The sequence below is a fragment of the Mustela erminea genome, chromosome 13 (assembly GCF_009829155.1).
Source record: "Mustela erminea isolate mMusErm1 chromosome 13, mMusErm1.Pri, whole genome shotgun sequence".
NCBI lineage: Eukaryota > Metazoa > Chordata > Mammalia > Carnivora > Mustelidae > Mustela > Mustela erminea.
In genome coordinates this window covers 19830286-19845203 of record NC_045626.1, presented here as the reverse complement: position 1 = coordinate 19845203, position 14918 = coordinate 19830286, and the positions used below count along the sequence as shown (strand labels likewise).

General features: G+C 40.0%; 1 protein-coding gene across 1 annotated transcript in view; it reads right to left on the bottom strand.

Annotated features, from left to right (window-relative positions):
* The window catches only part of CCDC68 (coiled-coil domain containing 68), a 95399-nt gene extending 94572 nt beyond the window's left edge, over nt 1–827 (bottom strand). Inside the window, exon 1 of the mRNA XM_032309932.1 lies at nt 754–827. The gene's annotated coding sequence lies outside the window, so the exon portion shown is untranslated. The remainder of the gene's footprint in view (nt 1–753) is intronic.
* Nucleotides 828–14918: the final 14091 nt, after the last annotated feature.

Here is a 14918-nt window from a genome sequence, read left to right as displayed (position 1 = left end):
TGGATTATTCCCCCCTCCATTAATTTCGTTCTGAATCCGTAAATGCCATTCGGGATTCTTTAAAAGTTTTCTCAATCAGTGTTTGATTGTTTGTTTCTCAATCAGTGTTTGTTGTTTGAAAAAATACTACCACTTGGCTTATTGCTGGCTGTTGAGAGAATTGATGCTCTGTCCTTTGTTCCACTGCGCACTACCTCCAAGGCACTTCTCTGGGTACTGATGCCCTGAGAGCAGTCTTTTTAACAGATGAAAGGATTGGGAAAGTAGCCTTGAAACAGACCCAAATCAAACAGAAGAAGGATAATATTAAGGCTGCTAGAGACGGAAGGTCCTGAGAAATGTCCATGTTCCTTCAGTACAAATTATATTTATATATAGGATCAGGAAATACCTATGTACATATATCTGCCAGGATTTGTAAGCAAGCCGCCTCTACCTTCCCACAAGAAAGGGAGCTGGAGCCTCAGCAGGGGTAAATGAGCTTCCTGCAGGTTTAAGAAGCTGTTTCCTGATCCAAACCGGGGTGCTTCAACAGTTCTGATAATGAAATGAAATGAATTTTCAACAGCTATCGAAACGCTGTTCAGCCGACCCAGACAGGCATCTCCATTGGTGCTCACGCACAAAAATGAGTTTATCCCAGATGTTCCCTCTCTTACAGGTCTTCTTCCCATTTTATCTTAAAGAAATTCACTCTCTGACTGGGTCCTTTGTAAAGTTCACCAACAGAGCACCAGAGAGAGAGAGCCTTACCTGCCTGGAACATTTCCTCAAAGCGATCGCAACAAAGCACTTTAAAGCTGACCACCCGCTTCCTTAGAGGGCGTAGGGGTGAGGCTGGAGGCGCACCAGCCAGCAGCCACCTGTATACACAAACATACGCACTCCCAGGTCCAAACTATTTTAGGAATGTCCTGATTAGAACGATTTATTTACTTATGCACTCACATTTGTGGTTCTTTCCAAGTCTCTGAGATTTGAACACAGAGAATATTAAATTTCTACCACTAAAACTGACCATAAGGAAGTCAAACATCAAACTGAGAAAAAATATTTGCAATAAATGACAGAGGTTTATTATTCTTTTCCAGAGATAGATCTTACCAACCAGTAAGAAACAAATAAAACCTTTCATGCTCCTTCTCCACCAAACTACAGGGAGGATAGGGCCAGCTAGTTTACAAAAGATAATATATAATTGGCCAATCAGCTCATGAAAAAAATTTTAAATCTCCAGTAATCATAGCAATGGTTTCTAAAAATTAAAGAGGTATCAACTTTTATTTTTTTAATGAAATGAAATGGACTAATTAGTCTCATAGATTAAGAATGATAAATATTCTTTAACACTTCAAATGGAAGTATCAGTTTTGTTTTCCTGTTTTAAAAGTCGGTTTATTTAGACTACATGTTGATTGATCCAACTAGTGAGAAATACTTAATAATATGATAAAATGTTCACTTCATTATGTTCAGCATTCCAGGCCCTTAAAATAACATATTTGCTCATAAAATACACAATATTAATAAATAATTTTGTAAGAGAAAGACTAAAACATAATAGATCAAAATATTGGTGATTATTTAAAAATTGTAAACTTTTGGTTCTCTTTTGTTTTTTCTTTTTGCTCTCCTTTATTTCTCCATCTTCTAAAATGATCATCATGGGGCGCCTGGGTGGCTCAGTGGGTTAAAGTCTCTACCTTCGGCGACTCAGGTCATGATCTCAGGGTCCTGGGATCGAGCCGCGCATTGGGCTCTCTCTGCTCAGCGGGGAGCCTGCTTCCCTTCCTCTCTCTCTGCCTGCCTCTCTGCCTACTTGTGATCTCTGTCAAATAAATAAATAAAATCTTTTTAAAAAATGATCATCATCTTTACTCTTTCAAAGGAAAAAAATTATAAAACATGGCATACGTGTGTTTAAAAATATACCTGCCTACCAGCGTTTTCTTGCTACGAAGTTGACTCTCGAGTTCTTTGAACAGTTTCACAAGCTCATGTATTTAAACAGTGCTTGGGCAAGAAAGATTTCTGGCAACAGAAAGTTATGTCTATGTGTATGAGTTATGGAGAATGAGAACCACATGTGGCCTATCAGCCTCGTTACTCTGTAATTATATGTAATGTTGTAAATCCTAGTTTTCAGTTTTCCCCCGGTGTATGTTTTTGTTTAAAAAGAAATCACTAGCACAGCTCATTATACAAGACACCATCAGCCTACTTTTTTGAGAAAATGAACTGAATTTCGAAACATGGCTTTTGTTTTAGTTGTGTGGCCCTGAGTTTAGAGACATCTGAGCACAGGTTCTACTGCGCTGCAGGGTCTAAGTGTAGAATTCTAGGTGGACTTGGTGTATGCTTGGATTTTATAGAAAGCGTCAATGTCCAGTGCACTGTGTAGCTCTACGACTGAGAAGTATGACTGAGAGGGTCCAGCATCATGCTTACTAACTAAGGCAGAAAGCTCCAGTATATATATATATATATATATATATATATATATATATATATATATATATATATATCCAGGGACTCAGGGAGAGCCTGCAGGGCTTCCAGAAGATCTGAGTTGATCTTCACTTGGCCAAACCTTAGTACCCACACAGGTGACCACTGCTGCAGCTCTGGGGACCAGCAAACAGTACTTTGTCATTCTTGGGTAAAGTAGCTTTCTTTTGCCATGCATTTTGACTGTGATGAAATTCTGTATCACTTTGTAACTAAAATAAAACCACACATTGCTTATACGAGAGACTATCAAATCTAGTTTTGATGTTAATGTGAATCTTTTGATTTTCATGTGTTGATATGGTGGCCATTCAATTTCGTATGCATTTTTTGTGTTTGTGTGTGTGCGTATGTATGTGGTTGGATAATTTATAACATTATTTTTAATTCCTAAACACAGTCTCTGAATTTATAACTATCCCCTTATATTATGAGAGGAAACCAAGTTTTAGAAGGAGTTAAATAATTACATACTACCAAGAAGCTGGAAAGGTCTTATACGCAAGCCTCAGAGTCAGAAAAAACAGATCCTAATCTCCAATCCAGTACTGATTAGCCATCTGACAGGGAGAATTCTACCTAATCTCTTTCTCTTCCTCCATGACCTCTTTCTCCAGAAAGATACGTGAGCTCTCTCTATGGTAATACCTTGCAAGAAACAAAGATGAACACTGCAGGACCTCTTAAGGTCTCAGACCAGAACCAGAAAATTGTCACTTCTGCCACATTCTATTAGTCAAAGCAAATTACAAGATCAGCCCAGATTCAAATAGAATTAAAAGGGTCTAGGTCTTGATTAGAGGGGTAACCTGTGCACAGAGGAACGGGAAAGATCGGTGGTGGCCACCTTTGCCAACAACCCACCATAGACCTCTTGTTAATTGTCCCTGGATTACTGTAAGCAAAAACACCTCAGTGAGCTTTCCTGTTGGGCATAGTCTGTGAAAAGAACAGACAAGTACCCTTTAGGGTCCCTCCATGATAGATTTGTACAAGATCTGATAATGATTGTGACTTTTTTCTTAATTCTTAAGATGTTAATCCAAATTTAATATCTGCTACTACCTTTGAGGGGGTTGAGGGGCAATTCTGGGCCCACGCATGGGATGAGGTGATCAAGAGAAACCAGCCTTCAATCCGTGGAGCTGACAATCTGGCTCTTGAGCAGGGGTTCATGGTAAGATTAGAGAGGGGGCAGGAAATCAGCAAGTAGCCAAGGTTGCAGAGAAAAATGGGTTATTGAATTTGGGGGACAGGTTTTCAGTGTTCCCTGGGGACTTCCAGAAATACTGAGCATAAGACTGATTCTCCAGCACTCAAATAGGATAAACGTTTGAATTATTGTGATTCAGATTCTAGAAGAACATTTAACCTTATGGGTTGTGGAATTCTAGGAAATACTTGCCACAGATGTAAAAGTTCCTGACATGGGTGTCTGGCTCAAATTAAGTACTCCAAAACTGGTAAATGCCAAAAGTAGGTGTGGGTGTTACAGGGTTGAACTGAAACAGGACTGCATCCAAGTCCATACTGTTAACATTTGTGATATTGAGTTTTTATGATTATAATAACTAAGTATTCATGGATTTGAACTCACCATTTTAGTTATTTGAGGTTCACAAACTTTACTCACAAAAATACTCCTTTGCAGGGATGCCTGCAAGAATGAAGACGAGTCTGCAAAACCAAGTTCCCACTTGCTCCCAGGCAGAGAATAAAATTAAAAGAAGCACAGAGTGATATTTCGAAAGTGGGGAGCTGTGTGGCTTGAAATAGCCATGAGCTGATTGTGAGAAGGCCCAGGCCCTTAACTCTCTCTCACAAACTTTCTACAAATTAGATCCAACACTCGGGGTACCAACAGTCTTTGAAAATGCAAGTAACCCCAACTAACCTCATTTGTACCTTAATATAAATCACATTAGTCCTGTCTGCTCATTTACAGACTGAGAATTGTCAGCGGGAGAGCAGTTGTAAATGACCAGATCCAGACGTGGGTGTCAGGGGACTTTGACCAGCTCGAGGTTGAGGAAGCTAAGCAGGAGATAGTAGAGGGATCCAGAACCCAAGAGGATGCTATAAAGGCCACCAAGATGACACATCTAGCCATATACTGATTACATGGATTTCCCAAGTCTATTAGTGTCACAGAGAATTATTGGCTAAGGTCTACCTTTCTTCCAAACTCCTCAGAAGCCCCCCCATCCTCACTCTCAGAGTCTTTCTTGCACTCTTGGGATTACAAACCAAGGTCATTCATCACTGAACTGAAATGTCACATATAACTAATAGATAACATCATCAACATGTATATTTAAAATGGCCACTCTTACCTAGAGGTCAGCTACATTTCAGTAAAAATCACTTAAAGGAAAGTCAGCTTTTGACATTCAGAAAATACTCTTGAGGGTGAACAGGATTAAGAACCCACTTGTGATGAGCACTGGGCGATGCACAGAATTGTTGAATCACTGTATTGTACCCCGGAACTAATAGAATGCTGTGTGATAATTATACTGGAAATCATTTTGTTTTGTTTTTAAAGAGAATAGTCTTGAAATATAGTCTTGGCCTTAACTGATCATGGTCTTTGTAATCCATTAGCTCCAAAGGAGGCTTGGTGATCTAGAGGGTGAGGTTCTACTCGGAGGCAGAGGTGGGGGTGGAGGTGGAGGTGTGGTGGGTGTGATCCAGAGGCTTGGAGTACTGGAGAAGGGAGCACACTAGGTAGGCTGATGGGAATTCTGAAAGCAGCAATCCTGGGAAGAGGGGAAGAGATCTCCATGATGAGTTTGAAGGATTTCACATAAGTAATCACAGAAGTGGTCTGATAGATAAGTGTGAGGAATGTTCTTGGCCCCTAATGAACTAAGAATTCAGCCTACATGAGGGAGGCCCAGAAAGTTCCCTGTGCTTAGAGGGAAGACTTAGGAGGTCTTGTAAAGATAGTAGGCCCGCATGAGTCTGTGACAGGACAAGAAGCCTTGGTGTGAGGGATTTGGCAATTGGGAGTGAAAAGCAAGGATCAAAAGCTAGAACAGCTGGTGCCAGAATGATGCTTCAGGACACTACCTAAAAGGAAGTTACCTAAATAGAAACCAGTCCAAGGTGCAGACCAGACTGTCACCTATAGATATCTGTGGACATCTATAGACACTATATGAATATGGAAAGAGGGAAGAAATCTAAATGACCAAAAGCATTTACTCCAAAGAGGCCAAACCATCCAATAAAGATGATCTGAGCCTATAGATACCAAGGCACAATAAACTGCAGATATAAAGTCAATTTTTTTTCCTCTTGATAGCCAGGCATGGAGGGACTTTTGTAGGCGAATTATTAAATCAGTTACATAAACCAAAGACTATATCTTCTCATATTTGAGTTGCAATAAATGTAAACTTTTAAACAGATTTACTGGTCATTTAGATTTTTTAAAAAGATTTTATTTATTTATTTGACAGACAGAGAGCACAAGTAGGCAGAGAAACAGGCAGAGAGAGAAAGGAAGCAGGTTCCCTGCTAGAGCAGAGAGCCTGATGCGGGGCTTGATCCCAGGACACTGGGATCATGACCTGAGCCGAAGGCAGAGGCTTTAACCTACTGAGCCACCCAGGCGCCCTCATTTAGATTTTTGATCCTTTCCATAGCTGCACAGTGTACCCTCTGCCCAGAGGCGAGATTTCTGGTCTTTTCCAGAATCACTGGGTAGCAGTTGGACAAACGTCGTAGTTGCCCTTACAAATGTTGTACTTGCAGCCACCCTCAGACAGCCACTAACTCCCTCTGACTCTAGAACCCTAAGAAGTTTGGGGCAGCTAGCCAGTTCTACATCACCTAGGGGCAGCTCAAGATCTAGACTTCCGTGTGGCTCCCATGTGCCTTCCAAGCATCTAATCCCGTGGACATGAGCAAGTCACAGAAAAGCCAGGTTGCAGGCATCACAGATGGCTCACTTGCTCACTCGTCCTCCGTTCTCACCTCTTCCCTTCATGCCTTCCTTTGCTATGGAGATCAGCTAAAACTTTGCTCTCCACCTCTCTTGCCTCCTAACCTGGCAAGAGTGCTCGGTGAGGGAGAAGGGGACAAAAATAAAGGACCAAGCCCCATCGAAGAGAAAAAGTCCTTTGTAATTCACCCTTTGCCCCTCATTCCATTGTCCCATCCTCCTTTTCCCTGCCCAACCACAGATGTGATATTTATAACCACCACACCATCTTGTGACCACGAGACGACATCGATGCGGGCGACGACTATACACTCAGGACGGCAAACAGAAGCATGGAGCGACCTGGGTCTTTGGGCCATGGGAGAGCCCTGCACTTTGTGAAACAATGATAAAAAAAAAAAAAAAATCCCTATCTGTTTTCTCTGCTGTTAGGTTTTCTGTTCCGAGAACCCAGCCCATTCCCAGTAATTAAAAAATTATGATTTCCCAGAAATCATTGTCCTCTGAAGATCTACTCCAACTCATTTCACTACACTCAGACTGCTCCCTTTCACTTCCCTTCATTAGTTCATTGATTCAACACGTATTTGCTAATCATCTGTTAAGTGAGGGGCAGGAACCCTTCCATTTGTTGCAGATATCATGATGACCTAGGCAAACTCTCTGAACTCCTGGGGATGATGTTCCACCTCCTGGGAAACTCAGGCTCTAAGTAGACTCTTCCAAATGAGCCTACTCTGTATGTAATATGCACATCTTGGTGAACTCCGCTGACTCAAAACACAAAGGAAAATTAAGTAGGGGCAACCATTTGGGGTGATTGTCTTGTTTCATCAACTAAATTGTAAGAGGTTGTGACCTGTGCTTTCTTTGATGTCTCAGTTTTTACTACTTGGTAGCTTTATAGTAAAAATGTTCTGGTTGTTTAAATTCTTGGCCAAAATGGAGAAAACTGTAAATTTTGCCAAAAACACATTTCCACCAACTTCTACCTCACTTTTATGTACCATATGTCCTTCAATGCAGCTCAGAAGCTTGGATCAGATCACTTACATTTCTGGTCACTCTCTGCTATCCCTCTGGTTTATATATCCTACACAGGTTAAGTTTGTTTGTATTGTTCCCAGTTGGAATTTAGCTCATGCAACCTCTCCTTTAGGTAGAGTCCTGCAAATTTCCTCATGCTTCATGCCATTCCTTTAAGCTACATTTCAGCACAGAACTTTCTTTGTTCTCAAGAATTCCAACAGTGTCTCAACAGAACCGCATGCAACCTATACAGGAAAGTGTCCATCAATTTTTTTTAGGGAGGTACATGTGTGGCTTCCAAAGCACTGTAGCACAATGCAAGTGTAGAAAAAAAGCTTATGTCAAGAGGATTTTAGTCCCCTCATGCCAAGACGATTGTAAGTCTAAATCAAGGGGAAAAAAAATACACACACACACACACACATATATATATACATATGTATGTATATATATTGTCTTGGCATGAGGGGACTGAAAAACATTGATTAGTTATTAACATATTATAATTTAACCTATATCGCAAAGTTTCTTCATGTACGTGATTTGGGAAAATGCATAGGAAATTATTGTTAATATCAAGGAATTTACAGCATGTGGGGATCTCAAAGCCTGTTACAGACTAGTAAACAACATTGTTCCAAGCTCACCACCATGGAAGGGAAGCACAGAGAAATTAAGTGGCTTGACAGGTCCTACAGCCTGTCATAGGCACAATGGGGCTACCAGATGCTGCAAGTCAATGGAACCCAAGCTGGAAGCACCTCGTTCCCCCAAGTCCCTTGCATCATAGCAATCCCACCAACACGGATACCCTCTGCTCTCTTGCATTCCTTATCACCCATTCACCAGATTCTTCTCCGTGGCCCATTAACCTTCAAAGAGTTGAGCAAACATAGTCAAAGACACCACAATGGATACAATGATGCAATGGGATTTGAACACCTGCCTGAGAGCCATGGAGCAATGGGGAAAGAAAATTGGCAGAAACCAATTACTCCTCGAGTAACAAATTATTTTAATCAGTAAAGAAGTGACTAGATGTTGTTCATTTGGGCCCAAAGGATTTTTCATCTTCCCCCTTCCTCTTCCTGTCAGTAGATCTCTTCTGGGATCAGTCCCAAGTTACAGAAACAAACATAGTGGAAGTAAAAATTAAAAATAATTTTAAGTCTACAGACACCAAGGAAAGATGTTCCTGTTCCCTTTCAGAGAAAATGAAAAAAATCCTTCAAGACAGGTACATTTGTGGCAGGTGTACAAGGACTGTAGGGCATCCATATCTTTTGTAGGACAACAGAGTACTTTTTATGATTGACAGGACTGACAATTAGAGAAGTGGATGTTGTGCATACTAGTTACTTGAGGGAGAGGGCAAAAATAGCCACGTGTGAGTTTTTCCATCAGTCTGCACAAGGGGGAGTTATTCACTGGGCGCTATTTCTATGCGCCATGGGGAGCCGTCTCTGTATTCCGCCTTTCAGGAAAGAGCGCTCCCAAGTCTCGTGCAGGCTGAGCTTGTCAGTTGAATGCTGTGGCCTCACAAGGCTGAGCCTCGAGATCCTCTCATATGATTTCTTCTGACTTTCCTGCTTGCCCTTGTGTCAGTACCTTTTGCCATGAACCTGCTTGTATAACCAAACTAAAGAAAGGACTTTTAAGACCACATATCTAGCAGACGAGACTCTTCTCCAGACCACTGTCTTCCACTCAGGCCAATGAGTATAATCCAAAAAAGCTCAACAGAACTCTGTGGTAGGTTTTGAGGGTGAGCAAAAGGATAAGACATAAATTGTCTCACCTCCAGAATCATGCAACATCCTGCTTCTCTAAATATTCACTGTCTAAAATATCTGCACTGTGCATGTGGCATTTAAATATGTATGGTCTGAGACTGATATAAAGCTGTATGTATATGAATTATACTTCAGTTAAAAGAACAAACAAAACACGTATGTATGGTCTTCGTTTTTATTTGACTTTTCTGAGGAAGCTGTCTTGTCTTTCCAATTATGTTGTCAATTCTTAAAGACTAGAAAATTTGCCCTTCATGGTTTTCAAAGCACCTGGCATAACTCAAGGCCTATAGTAATTGCTACTCTACAGACATTTTGTCAAATAGTCCATAAAAAGGTATCCATTGCTTCTTTAGAGGAAGGATTGTATTATGCTCCTGACTCTTGACTCTAGAACTTCATTGTAGAGCCTCCCATCTAAAGAAGCAAGAGATCACTTTTATGACCATGTATTGGAGATCGGAAATTACCACTCTATTATAAATTGGGAATTAGCTTTGAATTTCCTTGAATTTTCTTATAGTCTTTCCATTTTACTAAAATTGCCTGCAATCTTCATACAATTAACATAACTTGGGTATCGTCAATAAGCAGAAGTCACAGATACTTGATAATATGAAAATCACCACTGATATATAAAAGGTTGATAAGGAAAAGGAGGATGTTGTGTAGGATGTTAATAATCTACCAGAGTAAGAAATAGGGTTAAGCAGAAGTCGTTATATCTTGGGATGTCTCAGGGCCTTTACTTGGTTAAAACGTGTTGTGAATCCTCATGACGAGCGTATTGTCTATTAACATTTCTCAAATACACTTGAAAATGTGACTTATATTCTCAAAATACACATAGGACTGGGGTTCCTACAAAACATACATTGGCTAATCAATGACATTTGTAAGAGACTGGATTCATCCTTTGAAGAATGTGCAGAACACAACCCAACCCAAGTTCTTTGTCAATGTGAGCATCTTTAAAACATATGTGTAAATAGAAATTTGCAATAAACTTCAGCTCTATATTGATTAAAAAATCTTTACTCTCATTACCAACTGGTACATGACTGCTTTTCTCTAAACATACTCTTAAACGATCACTCTGATCTGACTCTATATAGCAGGGTATAAATAGCACTCTCTCGCATCTGTGTTTCCAAAGTATCTAGCTGTGGTAGGCTGTATCTACCACTCTTGTGAAGCAAGCAAAGATTAGTTACAATAATATCCCTGATATGAAAAAACACATCTGGGCTCTAAGTTCTAGACCTTACATCTCATGCCTCAACACAGTATGTTTCAGAATAAGTGCTCACAGCAAACATAGAGAAAATCCTGATGGCCTCCCTAGGGAGCATTCTTTGTTTTCATGTTTTCTGTTGCTTTTGTAACCACCTTGATCTTCATCTATGTTAAGTCCATATTGTTCATTGGAGAATTAACATCAAAGCAAAATATCCAACAGCCTTCTTGCTTTTAACAAATTTCTTAATTAAACCCAAGAGTTCCTTTTCTTTCTCACACTGAAGATTTATGTGTTCATGATGCTCACCCAAAAGTACCATATGACCCAGAGTGTTAGAATCCTCAAAACCACATACCCTGATCCTTATTATTTTAAAAACTGAATACACCCACACCTGAAATAACTACAAAGGCTCACTCCCCAGGCTGCTCACCAATCAGACAACACCTGGTCCAGCCCACCACTAATTGATCACACACGCCATACACATGAAAAGGGGCACATTGCTGCAGAGTTTATAATGACTTCCAGAACTTGACTCTTCAGGATATCACTAATCAAGGCAAGCATGTGTATAAGTTGTAATTGGGAGGTGGTGTCTCTTAATCGTTATTTAGTTTTAATAAGGACTCTTTGGAAAGAAATATATTCTGAGATTTCTGCCACTCAAAGCACAGCCCTCAAACAGGCAGCATCAGCATCTTGTGGGATCTCGTTAGAAATTAAAAATATAAGTCTCCAGCTGAACCAATGGAGGCTGAAACTCTATTTCAACAAGATTTCTGTGCATAGTAAAGTTTGAGAAACTCAGAAATCTGGTCAGATTTCCCTTTCTAGACTTCAAACCCACTCACACTCATTGTACAACTAATGACAGTTTCCTCTCTTACGGAACTAAAATATAATGAGCAAACTGTAGTATTGTAGAAAGTGATACTAAAAAATTTCGAGCATTTTCCCAAGGACAAATATTGGCTGTTGCAACAAGCAGAGCGTTTCATGACTGCAAAGTTCCTTTAAGAAGTCTTTCCTATCCAAAATTATGCTTATTTACTTTAATGTTTGCTGCTAGGCTATAGAAGGGCCTGTTGACCTTATGTTATACAAAGTAACGGGTTTGTGATTGGCTTTCACAAGAGTCGATCATTTCTGCTTTGAGGAAGTAATAAAAAGAATCAGGAAAACACCACCATTTAAAGCAGCTTGTTTTGTGTTTCCTTCCCCATCAAATGGTGTGGCTTTTGGGGAAGAGTTTTTTTTGGGGGGGGGGAGATTATTTTAATCCAGAGACCTAATTGAGTGGATAGTACCTAACTGTATTTAGCTACTCTTGAGATAGAACATTACAGCACAGGAGGAAAGCTCATTGGTCTCCATCTCTTGGTGTGATGTAGCTGCTTTGCTAATTATTTTTTTTTTAAATCCCCAAATTAGGGCTAGCCCAGAGAAGAGAGTCATCCACTGATTTGAAAAAGCAAAGGGAGCTAAAGAAAATGAGACATAACTCCAAAAAAAAAAAAAAAAAAAAAGCTTTCAGTTTTTAACAAACTTCAGATTTTATATATTCAGTTTTGTTTGACCCCTTTTAAATTAGACACTGTAGTAAATTAGACACACTTTTATTCTTGTGATGTTGTCATCGCCAGAAACCTGTTTCTCTAACTCATCTTTGAAAACTATCCTCAAAATACTCTTTGAGCATCACAGGAAAATGACATGATTTTGTTCCCACGGGTTATTTTTAATTTTAAGTGTTGCTATTCAGGTTTATCTCCTACCCTTTCTCCCAAAGTTTGGCCCCAGTGGTCTCAAATGATTCCCTTAAAATCAAGAAAACAACTCTAAAACACATCTTACCCCACTTGATTTTTAAAAGTTTGTGCCCAGTAATAAGGAATATCTAAGCAGTTTTGGCCAACAGTAAAATGAGGGCAACAGCCTCTGCCTCAGTCTCTGTGAAGATCGAAAATACTCAGAGGAAGATACAATACTCAAGTGTCTGTAGGAATTCTGGTCGGCTTTTGCAAAATATTCAGTTCAGACTCCAGGCATGTCTCGTCATGCACAGCAGACATCAAATTTTGCATCGGTGACTTATGCAACTGGTGAGCTCTCTAAAGATTTCTCCATCCCTCAGGAACGTTTTCTCTCCCCACTGCCACCCTGTCCTCTGCCCTAGGTCTCCACAAGGTCAGCCAGGAATGGAGGCCAAATGAGATGTCCAGAGGAAGGGATCTGCTATGTAAATAAGGGTGAATGAGTGTGTGTGTGTGTGTGTGTGTGTGTGTGTCCAGAGCTAAGGCCAGGGCAGCAATTGTGACTTGCAGCAGTGAGGGACACCATATACTAGAGGGTGGGGTTTTTCTAGTGTGTTGTAAAAAGCATAGCCCTGCGCTAGGGATGCCCAGCACCACCTCCAAGTTCCAAGGGCCAAAGGTTGCGTAAAGTTCAGGTGAGAGAGAGGTGATAGACTCTAGTGTTTGGAGTCTATCAGAGCTTAAAACAATTCACGAAATATCATAGATGAGTTGTCAATCCCAATGGAGCCTCCCAAGCATCAGCAGAGACAAAATTCTTGAGAGTCCTTGGAGGTTATCTGTGTGCATTTTGTAAGTGTCTCTATGGTCTGGAGGAGAGAGAGAGGACTCCTTCCAGGAAGACTGGAGTCAAACAACCTGTATGCAAATTCTAGCCCAGCCATTACAATCTGTGTAATCTTATAATTACCACCCACTCTACACAAGAATGCTAAATATTTCTATTAACCGCTATCCGACAAATATTTAGGTTTCAGAAGACACAGCAATGAAGAAAATTCCTATCTTTGGTAATGTTACTAAAATGATGATAGCATTCATTCATTAGGTTCTTACTCTATACCTGGATCTATTAACATGCTTCACATACATCATACCTCTATTAATTCTCATAAGAGTCCTATGAAACAGAGATTAATTATATCCACTCTACAGTTGAGGAAATTCTAGCTTAAGATTTAGATCTTAGATTAGATCTTAGATCTTAGATTACTAAAGTTTACAATAGTAGTAAGTATCAGAAATGGAGTTTGAACCAGATGGGTTTTTGTTCACCAAGCCAGAGTGCTTGAGCCCTGACACCATTCGGTAGGTCATAGGGAAAAGGCATGGCTCAAATGAGTCCTGAGCAAGAAAAAAGTCATAAAAACCAGAGTAAAGATACAAATATATCCTAAAAAGGTCAGAAATGACACAAGTGTTAGAGAAGGAAGAAGTGCACCCACATTTAACCAGGGGGTTATCAATGAAGTTATCCTGAAGAAGGAGATGGCAGGGATAGACTGGAAGAGCTTTCTAGGTTAAAAAAAAATAGATGTAGATAAAGATATAGATATAGATATAGATATTAACAATGATCATCTTCCCTGCAGGAATTATCAGGAAATTGTTTATACTTTTCTCCACAGAGCTCAAATAATTGCCCCAACTTTATTCTAATTAGCTTTCTCCCTTGTGAGGAAAGGAATCGGGTACTAATTTTGGTCTCTTGTTTGCAAAAGAGGAAAATGACACCAGGCTTAAAAAAAAAACTTTCAAGATCCTATAGAACACCAATAAAACAAAAGAAACAAATACAAGTTTGGGTCTTGGGACTCCATTTTAATCCAGCAACCTGTTCACATGATCAGCCTCTTATTTAAACACAGGTCTAAGCGTACCCTTTGCAAATATGTTGCAAATTCATGCACATCTTTCCTTTTCTTTTTTAAAAATATAAAGCTTTCTCAGGAGGAGTGTGGGGACAAGTTCAATTTTTGAAAATGAGGTGGAAAATTCAGCATTACACAGTTCCCTCCGTAAATCTGGGGATCACAGTATTTGCTTGCAAAGCTTATTTGGGGTTATTTCATTGGTTCATCTCATTTAGAACCCTACTGAAAGCTAATGATGCCTACAAGTGTGCAGGGAAATGGAAACATGGTGATGGTAGTTAGCTCCACCAAGCCATTTGGCCATTCAGCCAGGACAAAAAAAAAAAAGGTAGGTCAGAGTGTGAAAATGACCATAGTTTTCATCCATTTTCTTACCTCTGAATCCTTTCAGGATGTAGACCAAGCTGTCAAAAAAGTGCATGGGCTGGTGCTCATAAATGGTTATTTATGAGGCTATATGGCAGAGACTGACCATTGTCTTCTCCACCTTCTTCCATAACAGAAATACTTCATTTGGTCATACAGCCACCCAGAGGGGAAGAAAAGGACAGACTTTTGTGCCCTCAGTCGTGTCAGGCAGCTTACTCTTGGGCAATATAATAGAGGCAGAACTCGATTTTCAGCTTCCAGGGAACACGCTTAAAGGTAAGAGACAGATTGCCTTCTCTCCTTCCCTTCCTTCTCCTTCCTAATGGCTGGAATACAGAT